Raw genomic sequence first — 15,574 nt, forward strand, 5'->3', positions numbered from 1 at the left:
CTGGCTGTGCCGGGTGGAGATTATAACAGAACATGGCCAAGATGTTCAAATGTTCATAAATGACCAGCATGGTCAAATAATAATAATCACAGGCAGAACAGTTGAAACTGGAGCAGCAGCACGGCCAGGTGGACTGGGGACAGCAAGGAGTCATCATGCCAGGTAGTCCTGAGGCATGGTCCTAGGGCTCAGGTCCTCAGAGAGAGAGAGAATTAGAGAGAGCATACTTAAATTCACACAGGACACCGGACAGGAGAAGTACTCCAGATATGACAAACTGACCCTAGCCCCCCGACACATAAACTACTGCAGCATAAATACTGGAGGCTGAGACAGGAGGGGTCAGGAGACACGGTGGCCCCATCTGATGACACCCCCGGACAGGGCCAAACAGGAAGGATATAACCCCACCCACTTTGCCAAGGAACAGCCCCCACACCACTAGAGGGATATCTTCAACCACCAATTTACCATCCTGAGACAAGGCCGAGTATAGCCCACAAAGATCTCCGCCACGGCACAACCCAAGGGGGGGGCGCCAACCCAGACAGGAAGATCACATCAGTGACTCAACCCACTCAAGTGACGCACCCCTCCTAGGGATGGTATGAAAGAGCCCTAGTAAGCCAGTGGCTCAGCCCCTGTAATAGGGTTAGAGGCAGAGAATCCCAGTGGAAAGAGGGGAACCGGCCAGGCAGAGACCGCAAGGGCGGTTCGTTCCTCCAGAGCCTTTCCGTTCACCTTCACACTCCTGGGCCAGACTACACTCAATCATATGACCCACTGAAGAGATTAGTCTTCAGTAAAGAATTAAAGGTTGAGACCGAGTTTGCGTCTCTCACATTGGTAGGCAGACCATCCCATAAAAATGGAGCTCTATAGGAGAAAGCAATGCCTCCAGCTGTTTGCTTAGAAATTCTAGGGACAATTAGGAGGCCTGCGTCTTGTGACCGTAGCGTACGTGTAGGTATGTACGGCAGGACCAAATCAGAGAGAGAGGTAGGAGCAAGCCCATGTAATGCTTTGTAGGTTAGCAGTAAAACCTTGAAATAAGCCCTTGCCTTGACAGGAAGCCATTGTAGGGAGGCTAGCACTGGAGTAATATGATTTTAAAAAATTGGTTCTAGTCAGGATTCTAGGAGCCGTATTTGGCACTAACTGAAGTTTATTTAGTGCTTTATCCGGGTGGCCAGAAAGTAGAGCATTGCAGTAGTCTAACCTAGAAGTGACAAAAGCATGGATTAATTTTTCTGCATTTTTGGACAGAAAGTTTCTGATTTTTGCAATGTTACGTAGATTGTTTCAAGGACAGCTTTTTTCAATCTTAATATGTTCTTCAAAAGAAAGATCAGGGTCCAGAGTAACGCAGAGGTCATTCATCAGTTTTATTTGAGACGACTGTACAACCATTACGATTAATTGTCAGATTCAGCAGAAGATCTCTTTGTTTCTTGGGACCTAGAACAAGCATCTTCTGTTTTGTCCAAGTTTATAAGTAGAAATTTTGCAGCCATCCACTTCCTTATGTCTGAAACAGATGCTTCTAGCGAGGGCAAAGCGAGGTCAATTTTGGGGCTTCACCATGTTTCATTGAAATGTACAGCTGTGTGTCATCCGCATAGCAGTGAAAATTAACATGATGTTTTCAAATGACATCCCCAAGAGGTAAAATATATAGTGAAAACAATGGTGGTCCTAAAACGGAACCTTGAGGAACACCGAAATTTACAGTTGATTTGTCAGAGGACAAACCATTCACAGAGACAAACTGATATCTTTCCGACAGATAAGATCTAAACCAGGCCAGAACTTGTCCGTGTAGACCAATTTGGGTTTCCAATCTCTCCAAAAGAATGTGGTGATCGATGGTATCAAAAGCAGCACTAAGGACAGATGCAAAGCCTCGGTCTGATGCCATTAAAAGGTCATTTACCACCTTCACAAGTGCAGTCTCAGTGCTACGATGGGGTCTAACACCAGCCTGAAGCATTTCGTATACATTGTTTGTCTTCAGGAAGGCAGTGAGTTGCTGCGCAACAGCCTTTTCTAAGATTTCTGAGAGGAATGGAAGATTCGATATAGGCCGATTCGTTTTTTTATATTTTCTGGGTCAAGGTTTGGCTTTATTACTGCCACTTTTAGTGAGTTTGGTACACATCTGGTGGATAGAGAGCTGTTTATTATGTTCAACATAGGAGGGCCAAGCACAGCAAGCAGCTCTTTCAGTAGTTTAGTTGGAATAGGGTCCAGTATGCAGCTTGAAGGTTTAGAGGCCATGATTATCATCATTGTGTCAAGAGATATAGTACTAAAACACTTGAGTGTCTCTCTTGATCCTAGGTCCTGGCAGAGTTGTTCAGACTTAGGACAACTGAGCTTTGAAGGAATACACAGATTTAAAGAGGAGTCCGTAATTTGCTTTCTAATAATCATGAACTTTTCCTCAAAGAATTTCATGAATTTATTACTGCTGAAGTGAAAGCCATCCTCTTGGGGAATGCTGCTTTTTAGATAGCTTTGCGACAGTATCAAAAAGGAATTTCGGATTGTTCTTATTTTCCTCAATTAAGTTGGAAAAATAGTAAGGGCTCTTTTATACTGCACGGTACTGTCTTTCCAAGCTAGTCGGAAGACTTCCAGTTTGGTGTGGCGCCATTTCCGTTCCAATATTCTGGAAGCTTGCTTCAGAGCTCGGGTATTTTCTGTGTACCAAGGAGCTAGTTTCTTATGAGAAATGTTTTTAGTTTTTAGGGGTACAACTGCATCTAGGGTATTGCGCAAGGTTAAATTGAGTTCCTCAGTTAGGTGGTTAACTGATTTTTGTCCTCTGGCGTCCTTGGGTAGACAGAGGGAGTCTGGAAGGACATCAAGGAATCTTTGTGTTGTCTGTGAATTTATAGCACGACTTTTGATGTTCCTTGGTTGGGGTCTGAGCAGATTATTTGTTGCAATTGCAAACGTAATAAAATGGTGGTCCGATAGTCCAGGATTATGAGGAAAAACATTAAGATCCACAACATTTATTCCATGGGACAAAACTAGGTCCAGAGTATGACTGTGACAGTGAGTAGGTCCAGAGACATGTTGGACAAAACCCACTGAGTCGATGATGGCTCCGAAAGCCTTTTGAAGTGGATCTGTGGACTTTTCCATGTGAATATTAAAGTCACCAAAGATTCGAATATTATCTGCTATGACTACAAGGTCCGATAGGAATTCAGGGAACTCAGTGAGGAATGCTGTATATGGCCCATGAGGCCTGTAAACAGTAGCTATAAAAAGTGTAAAAGTATTTCATTGTGGAGCTAGAGGAGTTAGAGCCCTGTCTATGTTGGTTGATAAGATGAGAGCACCCCTCCAGCTAGGATGGAGTCCGTCACTCCACAGCAGGTCAGGCTTGGTGCTGTTTGTGGGTGAGTCCCAGAAAGAGGGCCAATTATCTACAAATTCTATCTTTTGGGAGGGGCAGAAAACAGTTTTCAACCAGCGATTGAGTTGTGAGACTCTGCTGTAGAGCTCATCACTCCCCCTAACTGGGAGGGGGCCAGAGACAATTACTCGATGCCGACAATATCTCTATACTCTCTACACTCGCCAGTTTTAGCTTCAGCCTGCACCATCTTCAGATTAGCCTTAACGTCGGTAGCCCTGCCCCCTGGTAAACAGTGCATGATCGCTCGATAATTCGTTTTAAGTCTAATACTGCGGGTAATGGAGTCGCCAATGACTAGAGTTTTCAATTTGTCAGAGCTAATGGTGGGAAGCTTTGGCGTCTCAGACCCCGTAACGGGAGGAGTAGAGACGATAAGGCTCGGCCTCTCACTCCAACTCGTTGCTTAATGGGGAAAACCGGTTGAAAGTTTGTCGGCTGAATGAGCAACACCGGTTGAGCATTCCTACAGCATTTCCCACCAGAAACTGTGAGAAAGTTGTCCGGCTGCGGGGACCGTGCGAGGGGATTTATACTAACGTTACTATCTGTACTTACTGGTGGCACAGACGCTGTTTCATCCTTTCCTACACTGAAATTACCCTTGCCTAACGATTGCGTCTGAAGCTGTGCTTGAAGCACAGCTATCCTCGCCGTAAGGCGATCGTTCTCCTCTATATTATGAGTACAGCAACTGCAATTAGAAGGCATCATGTTAATGTTACTACTTAGCTTCGGCTGTTGGGGGTCCTGACAAACCATGTCCAGATAAAGCGTTGAATGAAAAAAAAGTTGAGGGAAAAAACAAAAATTAAGGTAATTAAAAAGTAAAAACCGTAAAGTTCTCGGGTAGCAAAGTAAGGTTGGCAACGAAACGCACAGCAACACAAACAAGTAGCAATGATATCCTTCGCAACTATCGTTTTACGACAGATATCTCGAACCAGTCAAGACTATAAATCATTTTTATGTTTCTTTACAGCAAATTCATGAGTTACCTAATTGTTAAACTAGCAAAGGAGTTTTGAAGTGGAGGGTGCAGTATTAATAAAGTTTGGCAATGAGGATGAAAACTAGCATAGTTCAACTAGTTTAGCCAGGGAAACCCGGGGAAAACAAGCTCGGGCCTAGTGCGCATATGTTAGGAATGGTTTTTAAACTTGGAAATAGTCCTTCACGGTATGGCAGTAAGAGCATCTCTTTGAACCCCCTGGCTTCATGTAAATATTTTCAAATGTGTTTGAGTAACCTGTGCTTTGTGGGTGTGTGCCTTAAAATTATTCACGGGTGCAAGATATAATTCCATGCCATCCTACTTTGATAGGGAAATGCTATGATTTCACTGTATTTTCAAGTAGATTGTGCATGCACTTTACATTAATGAATTCATTACACTTTCAATATGTGTATCTTTTTTTTTGTTCACTCGTCTTAACCTTGTTCAGCCTTTCTAGAGTAAATGTATATTATAGTATTTTTCTTATATAAAGGACAAAAAGGGTATTCTATATTTTATTTTACTTAGTTACAGTGCCTTCATACCCCTTGACTCATTCCAATTTTTTTTTGTTACAGCCTGAATTCTATTAGATTTTACATTAGATTTTTTTTCTAATCCATCTACACACAATACCCCATGATGACAAAGTGAAATCATGTTTTTAGAAATGTTTTCACATTTATTGAAAATGAAACACAGAAATATCTAAATAGGTATTCACACCCCTGAGTCAGTACAATCACCTTTGGCAGTGATTACAGCTGTAAGTCTTTCTGGATAAGTCTGTGTTGCACACCTGGATTGTACAATATTTCCACATTCTTTAAAATGTTGAGCACTGTCTTTAATTGTATGTGTGGGGTACAGGTAGAGATTAACATAATTTTTTGTATTAATACCTAAACACTTATTGCGCATGGTCCATGCAACTTATTATGTGCCTTAAGCACATGTTTACTCATTAACTTAAGCTAAAATTTCAGCTTTTCAAATTTGGTTGTATTTTATTTTTTGTTGTTGAATTTTTACCCCTTTTTGTCCCCAATTTCGTGGTATCCAATTGTTGTAGTAGCTACTATCTTGTCTCATCGCTACAACTCCCATATGGGCTCGGGAGAGACGAAGGTTGAAAGTCATGCGTCCGCCGATACACAACCCAACCAAGCCGCACTGCTTGGAAGCCAGCCGCACCAATGTGTCGGATGAAACACTGTGCACCTGGCAACCTTGGCTAGCGCGCACTGCGCCCGGCCCGCCACAGGAGTCGCTGGTGCGCGATGAGACAAGGACATCCCTACCGACCAAGCCCTCCCTAACCCGGACGACGCTAGGCCAATTGTGCGTCGCCCCACGGACCTCCCGGTCGCGGCCGGTTACGACAGAGCCTGGGTGCGAACCCAGGGACTCTGATGGCACAGCTGGCGCTGCAGTAACTGCAGTATATTTTTTTTTAAATACATATTTCTAATTTGACATTATGGGGTATTGTGTTGCTGCCAGTGACATAATTTTAATTTAATTTAGGCTTTAACAACAAAAGTGGAAAAAGTTAATGGGTGTGAATACTTTCTGAAGGCACTGCATGTGGGAAATTTGATAACTGGTGTATATATATTCATAAAATACTTTTAGAATATTGCAAATATATTTTCATATTAAAATATTGCTTTTTGATAATTTGTTCATTTTGTGTGTGTATATGGATTAAAAGCATTTTCTGATCATCAATCACTAGTGAGACAATTATTTTGCATAAAAGGCCATGCTCATCTCAGTTGGTGAGAAATATTGCAAATAGACAGAGCAGGAAAGACTAATCCCGTTTGATGGGTATTCGCTGTAGGCTGCAATGAACACAACCATGTAAAGAACCTATAAGTAAAATGCATGCAAAGGAAAACATGTCATCTCCCCCATGAATGATGCAGTGCCCTCCTTGGGCCAATCAGTGTAATCTTGTACCAAATTTCAGCATTGAGTCGAACAGATCAAGAGATATTAACATGTGCCAACAGCATATCATCCTGCATCCCACTGCTGGCTTGCTTCTGAAGCGACGCAGGGTTGATCCTGCTCAGTTTCTGGATAGGAGACCAGATGCTGCTAGAAGTGGTGTTGGAGGGCCAGTAGGAGGCACCCTTTCCTCTGGTCTAAAAAAAATATCCCATTGTCCCAGGGCAGTGATTGGGGACATTGCTCTGTGTAGGGTGCTGTCTTTTGGATGGGACATTAAACAGGTGTCCTGACTCTCTAGTCACTAAAGATCCCATGGCACTTATTGTAAGAGTAGGGGTGTTAACCCCGGTGTCCTGCCTAATTTCCCAATCTGGCCCTCACCGTCACGGTCACCTAATCATCCCCAGTTTACCATTGGCTCATTCATCTCCCCTTTAACTATTCCTCAGGTCGTTGCTGTCAATGAGAATGTGTTCAGTCAACTTACCTGGTAGAATAAGAGTTAAATAATTCATTTAAAAAGTAGTGCCACCATGTGGTCGATATGAGTGTTCTTGCATCAACATGAATATCCTTGACTGATTTCTATGCATTTTTGCCAGATCATGACCACGTGACTTTATTGGTCACGTTGTTTTAGGTAAATATTGCGTTGAGAGACCTTTGTCCATAGATGGCACATATAAAGTTGTATACAGATCAGGCATAGAGTTCCCCAGCTTGTAGTTCTAAAACCCTGAAATTAGTTATGCATGGCTGAAGGAAGCAGAGGTAGCCTATGAGGAAAATTAATGGGGAAAGAAGAGGGTTTTTGGGTTAACCTGTCTGGGAACGGGACAGGTTACGGGACAGGAACCCCGTTACTGGGAATGGGACAGGAAATCCGTTACGCTAGCGGAACCCCTCGCCAACAGCCAATGAAATTGCAGGGCGCCAAATACAAATCAACAGAAATCTCATAAATCAAAATTCTCAAACATACAAGTATTAGGCACCATTTTAAAGATACAATTCTCGTTAATCCAGCCACAGTGTCTGATTTCAAAAATGCTTTACAGCGAAAGCTCCACAAACGATTATATTAGGTCGCTACTAAGTCACAGAAAACTCCTGCCATTTTTCCAGCCAAGAGAGGAGTCACAAAAAGCACAAATAGAGATAAAACTAATCACTAACCTTTGATGATCTTCATCAGAATTCTTTTTTTTTTCATCTTTTTTGAACCAGGTAGGCTAGTTGAGAACAAGTTCTCATTTGCAACTGCGACCTGGCCAAGATAAAGCATAGCAGTGTGAACAGACAACAACACAGAGTTACACATGGTGTAAACAAACAATAAACAAGTAAATAACAGTAGAAAAAAATAATCTATATACATTGTGTCTAAAAGGCATGAGGAGGTAGGCAATAAATAGGCCATAGGAGTGAATAATTACAATTTAGCAGATTAACACTGGAGTGATAAATGATCAGATGAACATGTGCAGGTAGAGATACTGGTGTGCAAAAGAAAAGTAAATAAAATAAAAACACTATGGGGATGAGGTAGGTAAATTGGGTGGGCTATGTACAGCTGCAGCGATCGGTTAGCTGCTCAGATAGCAGATGTTTAAAGTTGGTGAGGGAGATAAAAGTCTCCAACTTCAGAGATTTTTGCAATTTGTTCCAGTCGCAGGCAGCAGAGAACTGGAAGGAAAGGCAGCCAAATTAGGTTTTGGCTTTAGGAATGATCAGTGAGATACACCTGCTGGAGCGCATGCTACGGGTGGGTGTTGCCATTGTGACCAGTGAACTGAGATAAGGCGGAGCTTTACCTAGCATAGACTTGTAGATGACCTGGAGCCAGTGGTTCTGGCGAAGAACATGTAGCGAGGGCCAGCCGACTAGAGCATACAGGTCGCAGTGGTGGGTGGTATAAGGTGCTTTAGTAACAAAACGGATGGCACTGGGATAAACTACATCCAGTTTAATGAGTAGAGTATTGGAATTGGCTTTTTTGTAGATGACATCGCCGAAGTCGAGGATCGGTAGGATAGTAAGTTTTACAAGGGTAAGTTTTGCGGCGTGAGTGAAGGAAAGTCGAAATAGAAAGCCGACTCTAGATTTGATTTTGGATTGGAGATGTTTGATATCTAGCCAGACACCTAGGTACTTATAGATGTCCACATATTCTAGGTCGGAACCATCCAGGGTGGTGATGCTAGTCGGGCGTGCGGGTGCAGGCAGAAAAGCATGCATTTGGTTTTACTAGCGTTTAAGAGCAGTTGGAGGCCATGGAAGGAGTGTTGTATGGCATTGAAGCTCGTTTGGAGGTTAGATAGCACAGTGTCCAAGGAAGGGCCAGAAGTATACAGAATGGTGTCGTCTGCGTGAAGGTGGATCAGGGAATCGCCCACAGCAAGAGCAACATCATTGATATATACAGAGAAAAGAGTCGGCCCGAGAATTGAACCCTGTGGTACCCACATAGAGACTGCCAGAGGACCGGACAACATGCCCTCCGATTTGACACACTGAACTCTGTCTGCAAAGTAGTTGGTAAACCAGGCAAGCCAGTCATTAAGAATATAAGAATATAACCATATAAGAATATGGTGATTGACAGAGTCGAAAGCCTTGGCCAGGTCGATGAAGACGGCAGCACAGTACTGTCTTTTATCGATGGCGGTTATGATATCGTTTAGTACCTTAAGCGTGGCTGAGGTGCACCCGTGACCGGCACGGAAACCGGATTGCACAGCAGAAAAGGCATGGTGGGATTCAAAATGGTCGGTGATCTGTCTGTTAACTTGGCTTTCGAAGATTTTAGAAAGGCAGGGCAGGATGGATATAGGTCTATAACGGTTTGGGTCTAGAGTGTATCCCCCTTTGAAGAAGGGGATGACTGCTGCAGCTTCCCAATCTTTGGGGATCTCAGACGATACGAGAGGTTGAACAGGCTAGTAATAGTCGGTTGCAACAATTTTGGTGGATTATTTTAGAAAGAGAGGGTCCAGATTGTCTAGCCCAGCTGATTTGTAGGGATCCAGATTTTGCAGCTCTTTCAGAACATCAGCTGTCTGGATTTGGGTGAAGGAGAAGTGGATGGAGGCTTGGGCAAGTTGCTGCAGGGGGTGTCGAGCTGCTGGCCGGGGTAGGGGTAGCCAGGTGGAAAACATGGTCAGCCGTAGAAAAATGCTTATTGAAATTCTCGATTATCGTATATTTATCGGTAGTGACAGTGTTTCCTAGCCTCAGTGCAGTGGGCAGCTGGGAGGAGGTGCTCTTATTCTCCATGGACTTTACAGTGTCCCAAAACTTTTTGGAAGTAGTGCTACAGGATGCAAATTTCTGTTTGAAAAAGCTAGCCTTGGGTTTCCTAACTGACTGAGTATATTGGTTCCTGACTTCCCTGAAAAGTTCAATATCGTGGGGGCAATTCGATGCTAATGCAGAATGCCACAGGATGTTTTTGTGCTGGTCAAGGGCAGTCAAGTCTAGGGTGAACCAAGGGCTACAGTGAGGGAAAAAAGTATTTGATCCCCTGCTGATTTTGTACGTTTGCCCACTGACAAAGAAATGATCAGTCTATAACTTTAATGGTAGGTTTATTTGAACAGTGAGAGATAAAATAACAACAACAAAAAATCCAGAAAACACGTCAAAAATGTTAAAAATGTATTTGCATTTTAATGAGGGAAATAAGTATTTGACCCCTCTGCATAGCATGACGTAGTACTTGGTGGCAAAACCCTTGTTGGCAATCACAGAGGTCAGACGTTTCTTGTAGTTGACCACCAGGTTTGCACACATCTCAGGAGGGATTTTGTCCCACTCCTCTTTGCAGATCTTCTCCAAGTCATTAAGGTTTCGAGGCTGACATTTGGCAACTCGAACCTTCAGCTCCCTCCACAGATTTTCTATGGGATTAAGGTCTGGAGACTGGCTAGGCCACTCCAGGACCTTAATGTGCTTCTTCTTGAGCCACTCCTTTGTTGCCTTGGCCGTGTGTTTTGGGTCATTGTCATGCTGGAATACCCATCCACGACCCATTTTCAATGCACTGGCTGAGGGAAGGAGGTTCTCACCCAAGATTTGACGGTACATGGCCCCGTCCATCGTCCCTTTGTTGCGTGAAGTTGTCCTGTCCACTTAGCAGAAAAACACCCCCAAAGCCTAATGTTTCCACCTCCATGTTTGATGGTGGGGATGGTGTTCTTGGGGTCATAGGCAGCATTCCTCCTCCTCCAAACACGGCACGTTGAGTTGATGCCAAAGAGCTCCATTTTGGTCTCATCTGACCACAACACTTTCACCCAGTTGTCCTCTGAATAATTCAGATGTTCATTGGCAAACTTCAGACGGGCATGTATATGTGCTTTCTTGAGCAGGGGGACCTTGCAGGTGCTGCCGGATATCAGTCCTTCACGGCGTAGTGTGTTACCAATTGTTTTCTTGGTGACTATGGTCCCAGCTGCCTTGAGATCATTGACAAGATCCTCCAGTCTAGTTCTGGGCTGATTCCTCACCGTTCTCATGATCATTACAACTCCACGAGGTGAGATCTTGCATGGAGCCCCAGGCCGAGGGAGATTGACAGTTCTTTTGTGTTTCTTCCATTTGCGAATAATCGCACCAACTGTTGTCACCTTCTCGCAAATCTACTTGGACCTTGTAGCCCATTCCAGCCTTGTGTAGGTCTACAATCTTGTCCCTGACATCCTTGGAGAGCTCTTTGGTCTTGGCCATGGTGGAGAGTTTGTAATCTGATTGATTAATTGCTTCTGTGGACAGGTGTCTTTTATGCAGGTGTCGTGTCTTTACTATCATATAGTTGAAGACTTATAGTTTTTATCAAAGATTCTCTGTAATTAGTATTACACGATCAACTGATTAATCATGTAACTGTAATTAACTAGGAAGTCGGGGCACCAAGGAGAAATATTCAGATTACAAAGTTATAATTTCCTAAAATAACTTTTCAGATATTTTATCTGATCAATTAGTCTTCGAATGAATGATTTATTTACTTTATCTCACGTTAGTCTCATTCCAAACGTCGTAAATTGTTGGTTATCTGCACGGTCCCAGTCTTCACTATGAGTCATCATACATCAATTGTCTTAAATCATTTATTTATTACTAACTAAATAATTCACAGAAATGCATAAACAAACAAACAAACAAGGTAAATATGGTTACATGAAATGATAGGGGAATGTGCCCTAGTGGGCTAAACCGGCATCGCGGCTTGTTAGACAAAAGGGGAAGTGGAGGTCAACTGAGATGAGACACCACAAAGTTGATAATTATAACAATTGAAATGCTAATCCTTTGCACATGAGCGCTCACTCATTCCGGAACAATAGCAATCAATATATATATTTACGCTCAGTGTGTCGTCGGGATCTTTGTTGAAAAGTTTGTTTCTGCTGGAAAGTTTTGTCTGTCTCTCTCTCTCTGTCTTAGAGGGGATAGTTCAGAGCGACATTCATTCATGTTGTAGAATGGATGTTTCGGCGGTTGTCGTTCTTCGCGTTCAATGATACCGAATTCCTAGCTGCAGACTAGTAATTCATATCAAAGACTTGTTCTTATTCTGTCGGTATTGATAGTCTAAGAGTTTAACCATGTGGTATGGTTAAAAGATTCAGCAATGGTCTACAACCTTCGTCCTCTCCTAATGGAGAAAAACATGGTCTGGTGATAATTTCTCAAAGTTGGGTTTTATTCGGAATTGCAGAAAAGGGGCTGTCCCAGGATGCCTGACTCATGGGCTCATGGGCGGTCCTCTGATTTAGTTCAAATCAAAGGGGAATTGTATTTTCCTTCATGAAACAGTCCAAAATCATATTACACAATTTTACAAACAGTATCATACTCACTCATTCATCTTATACAACAATTAGATTAGACCTCATATCTGAGGCTATTATATGAACAGCATTATGGTCATGTGGCCACACCGTCTCCCATGAGCTTCCCCAAGTTGTAACAAACGGACCAGTTCGTAGCTGGATTCTTCACCAATCTTTTATACTTTCTCCGGGAACATGAAATTTGTTCGTACCTCAAGTTCTGTGAGGTGGAAGAAATTCCTTTGTTCTCTATGAAAATTTACTCTCTCTATACTGTGTGTCCATGAGGAGATCCTCAGGAATTTACGACGTCTCTCTGACCACAGCAGCCTAGTTGAAGGAGGAAAGGGGGAGGCACGGAGAGGGGGACAGGGCTTGCTATACCCAAAGAGGGCAACATCATGACACAGGTAACAAGCTGAGATTAGGAGCACTCCCTTTAAGAGTGTGCCCCTAATCTCAGCTCGTTACCTGTATAAAAGGCATCTGGGAGCCAGAAATCTTTCTGATTGAGAGGGGGTCAAATACTTATTTCCTCATTAAAATGCAAATCAATTTCTAACATCTTTGACATGTGTTTTTCTGGATTTTTTTTATGTATTCTGTCTCTCACTGTTCAAATAAACTTACCATTAAAATTATAGACTGATCATTTCTTTGTCAGTGGGAAAATGTATAAAATCAGCAGGGGATCAAATACTTTTTTCCCTCACTGTATATCTGTTCTAGATCTACATTTTTTGAAAAGGGGCATGCTTATATAAGATGGTGAGGAAAGCACTTTTAAAGAGCAACCAGGCATCCTCTAGTGATGGGATCAAGTCAATATCCTCCCTGGATACCCGGGCCAGGTTGATTAGAAAGGCCTGCTCGCTGAAGTGTTTTAGGGAGCGTTTGACAGTGATGAGGGGTGGTCGTTTGACAGCGGACCCATCACACACGCAGGCATCACTGAGATCCTGGTTGACGACAGCAGAGGTGTATTTAGAGGGCAAGTTGGTCAGGATGATATCTAAGAGGGTGCCCATGGTTACGGATTTAGGGTTGTACCTGGTAGGTTCCTTTAATCATTTGTGTGAGATTGAGGGCATCTAGCTTAGATCACAGGACGGCCGTGGTGTTAAGCATATCCCAGTTTAGGTCACCTAACAGTACGAAGTCTGAAGATAGATGGGGTCAATCAATTCACATATGGTGTCCAGGGCACAGCTGGGGGCTGAAGAGGGTCTATAACAAGCGGCAACGATGAGAGACTTGTTTCTGGAAAGGTGGATTTTTAAAAGTAGAAGCTTGAATTGTTTGGGCGCAGACCTGGATAGTATGACCCGAACTCTGCAGGCTATCTCTGCAGTAGATTGCAACTTCGCCCCCTTTGGCAGTTATATCTTGTTGGAACGATGTTACAGTTAGGGATGGAAATTTCAGGATTTTTGGTGGCCTTCCTAAGCCAGGATTCAGACATGGCTTGGACATCAGGGTTGGTGGAGTGTGCTAAAGCAGTGAATGAAACAAGGAGAAGGCTTCTAATGTTAACATGCATGAAACCAAGGCTTTTCCGGTTACAGAAGTCAACAAATGAGAGTGTCTGGGGAATGGGAGTGGTGCTGGGGGCTGCAGGGCCTGGGTTAACCTCTACATCACCAGAGGAGGAGTAGGATAAGGGTATGGCTAAAGGCTATAAGAACTGGTTGTCTAGTGCGTTCAGAACAGAGAGTAAAAGGAGCAGATTTCTGGGCGCTGAAGAATGGATTCAAGGTATAATGTACAGACAAGCATATGGTAGGATGTGAGTACAGTGGAGGTAAACCTCGGCATTGAGTGACGATGAGAGAGGTTTCGTCTCTCGAGGCACCAGTTAAGCCAGGTGACGTCACCACATGTGTGGGGGGTGGAACAAAAGGGCTATCTAAGGCATATTGGGCAGGGCTATGGGCTGTACAGTGAAATAAGACAATACCTAAACCAAAACAGCAATAGACAAGGCATATTGACATTAGGGAGAGGCATATGTAGCCGAGTGATCATAGGGTCCAATGAGTAGCACTAGATAAGTCAGGGAGCCAATGCAATAGTCGCTGCTACGCTAGGAGAGCTGGAGACACGCCGATTAAGACAGCTAGCGTGCCGGGGCTAAACAGATGGGCATCCGGTGACGTCGCAACGAAAGAGCCTGTTGAAACCACCTCGGACGGTTACGTCGGCAGACCAGTCGTGATGGATTGGCGGGGCTCCGTGTTAGCAGTAAAGGGTCCAGGCCAATTGGCAAAAGAGGTATTATAGCCAAAAGAGGTATGTGCTTTGTGATTAGTTTTTTACAAAAATGCTTCAAAATTCACAAAAAAAACTCACAAGCAAGCTTTTAAAGTGGTGCATCAGCTAATACGCTTGAGGAGGGCAGTCACATGGTCCTGAGTTCGCACCAGCTATGGTCCAAATTGGGAAGACATGATACTCGCTAAGCAAGCAACGGGATGTCCTTTATTGTGGTGCCGTGACCCAGATCTACAGTTGTGTAGAGCTCAACGCTGGGGTTGATGTTGAGTAAATTTGAGGGGTGAATATAGCACATGGGTTGTATGACACTTACTCCTCAGCCTGAAGTGTCCCACTTGCTTCGCCTCATTAGCTAGATTTTGACGTGGCTCAAACGCTTTAGGAGGGCGGTATTGTGTGTTTGTGCGGCAGAGGTCCAGAGGTCCAGGTGTAGACCTTATAGTGAAATGCTTACTTATCGATAAGAAACATTACTGTGCAGCCGTATTCATTGATCTGGCCAAGGCTTTCGACTCTGTCAATCACCACATCCTCATCGGCAGACTCGATAGCCTTGGTTTCTCAAATGATTGCCTCGCCTGGTTCACCAACTACTTCTCTGATAGAGTTCAATGTGTTAAATCGGAGGGTCTTCTGTCCGGACCTATGGCAGTCTCTATGGGGGTGCCACAGGGTTCAATTCTTGGACCGATTCTCTTCTCTGTATACATCAATGATGTCGCTCTTGCTGCTGGTGAGTCTCTGATCCACCTCTACGCAGATGACACCATTCTGTATACTTCTGGCCCTTCTTTGGACACTGTGTTAACAACCCTCCAGGCAAGCTTCAATGACATACAACTCTCTTTCCGTGGCCTCCAATTGCTCTTAAATACAAGTAAAACTAAATGCATGCTCTTGAACCGATCGCTGCCTGCACCTGCCCACCTGTCCAACATCACTACTCTGGATGGCTCTGACTTAGAATACGTGGACAACTACAAATACCTAGATGTCTGGTTAGACTGTAAACTCTCCTTCCAGACCCACATCAAACAGCTCCAATCCAAAGTTAAATCTAGAATTGGCTTCCTATTT

Source organism: Oncorhynchus kisutch, linkage group LG28 (assembly GCF_002021735.2).
Source record: "Oncorhynchus kisutch isolate 150728-3 linkage group LG28, Okis_V2, whole genome shotgun sequence".
Classification (NCBI taxonomy): domain Eukaryota; kingdom Metazoa; phylum Chordata; class Actinopteri; order Salmoniformes; family Salmonidae; genus Oncorhynchus; species Oncorhynchus kisutch.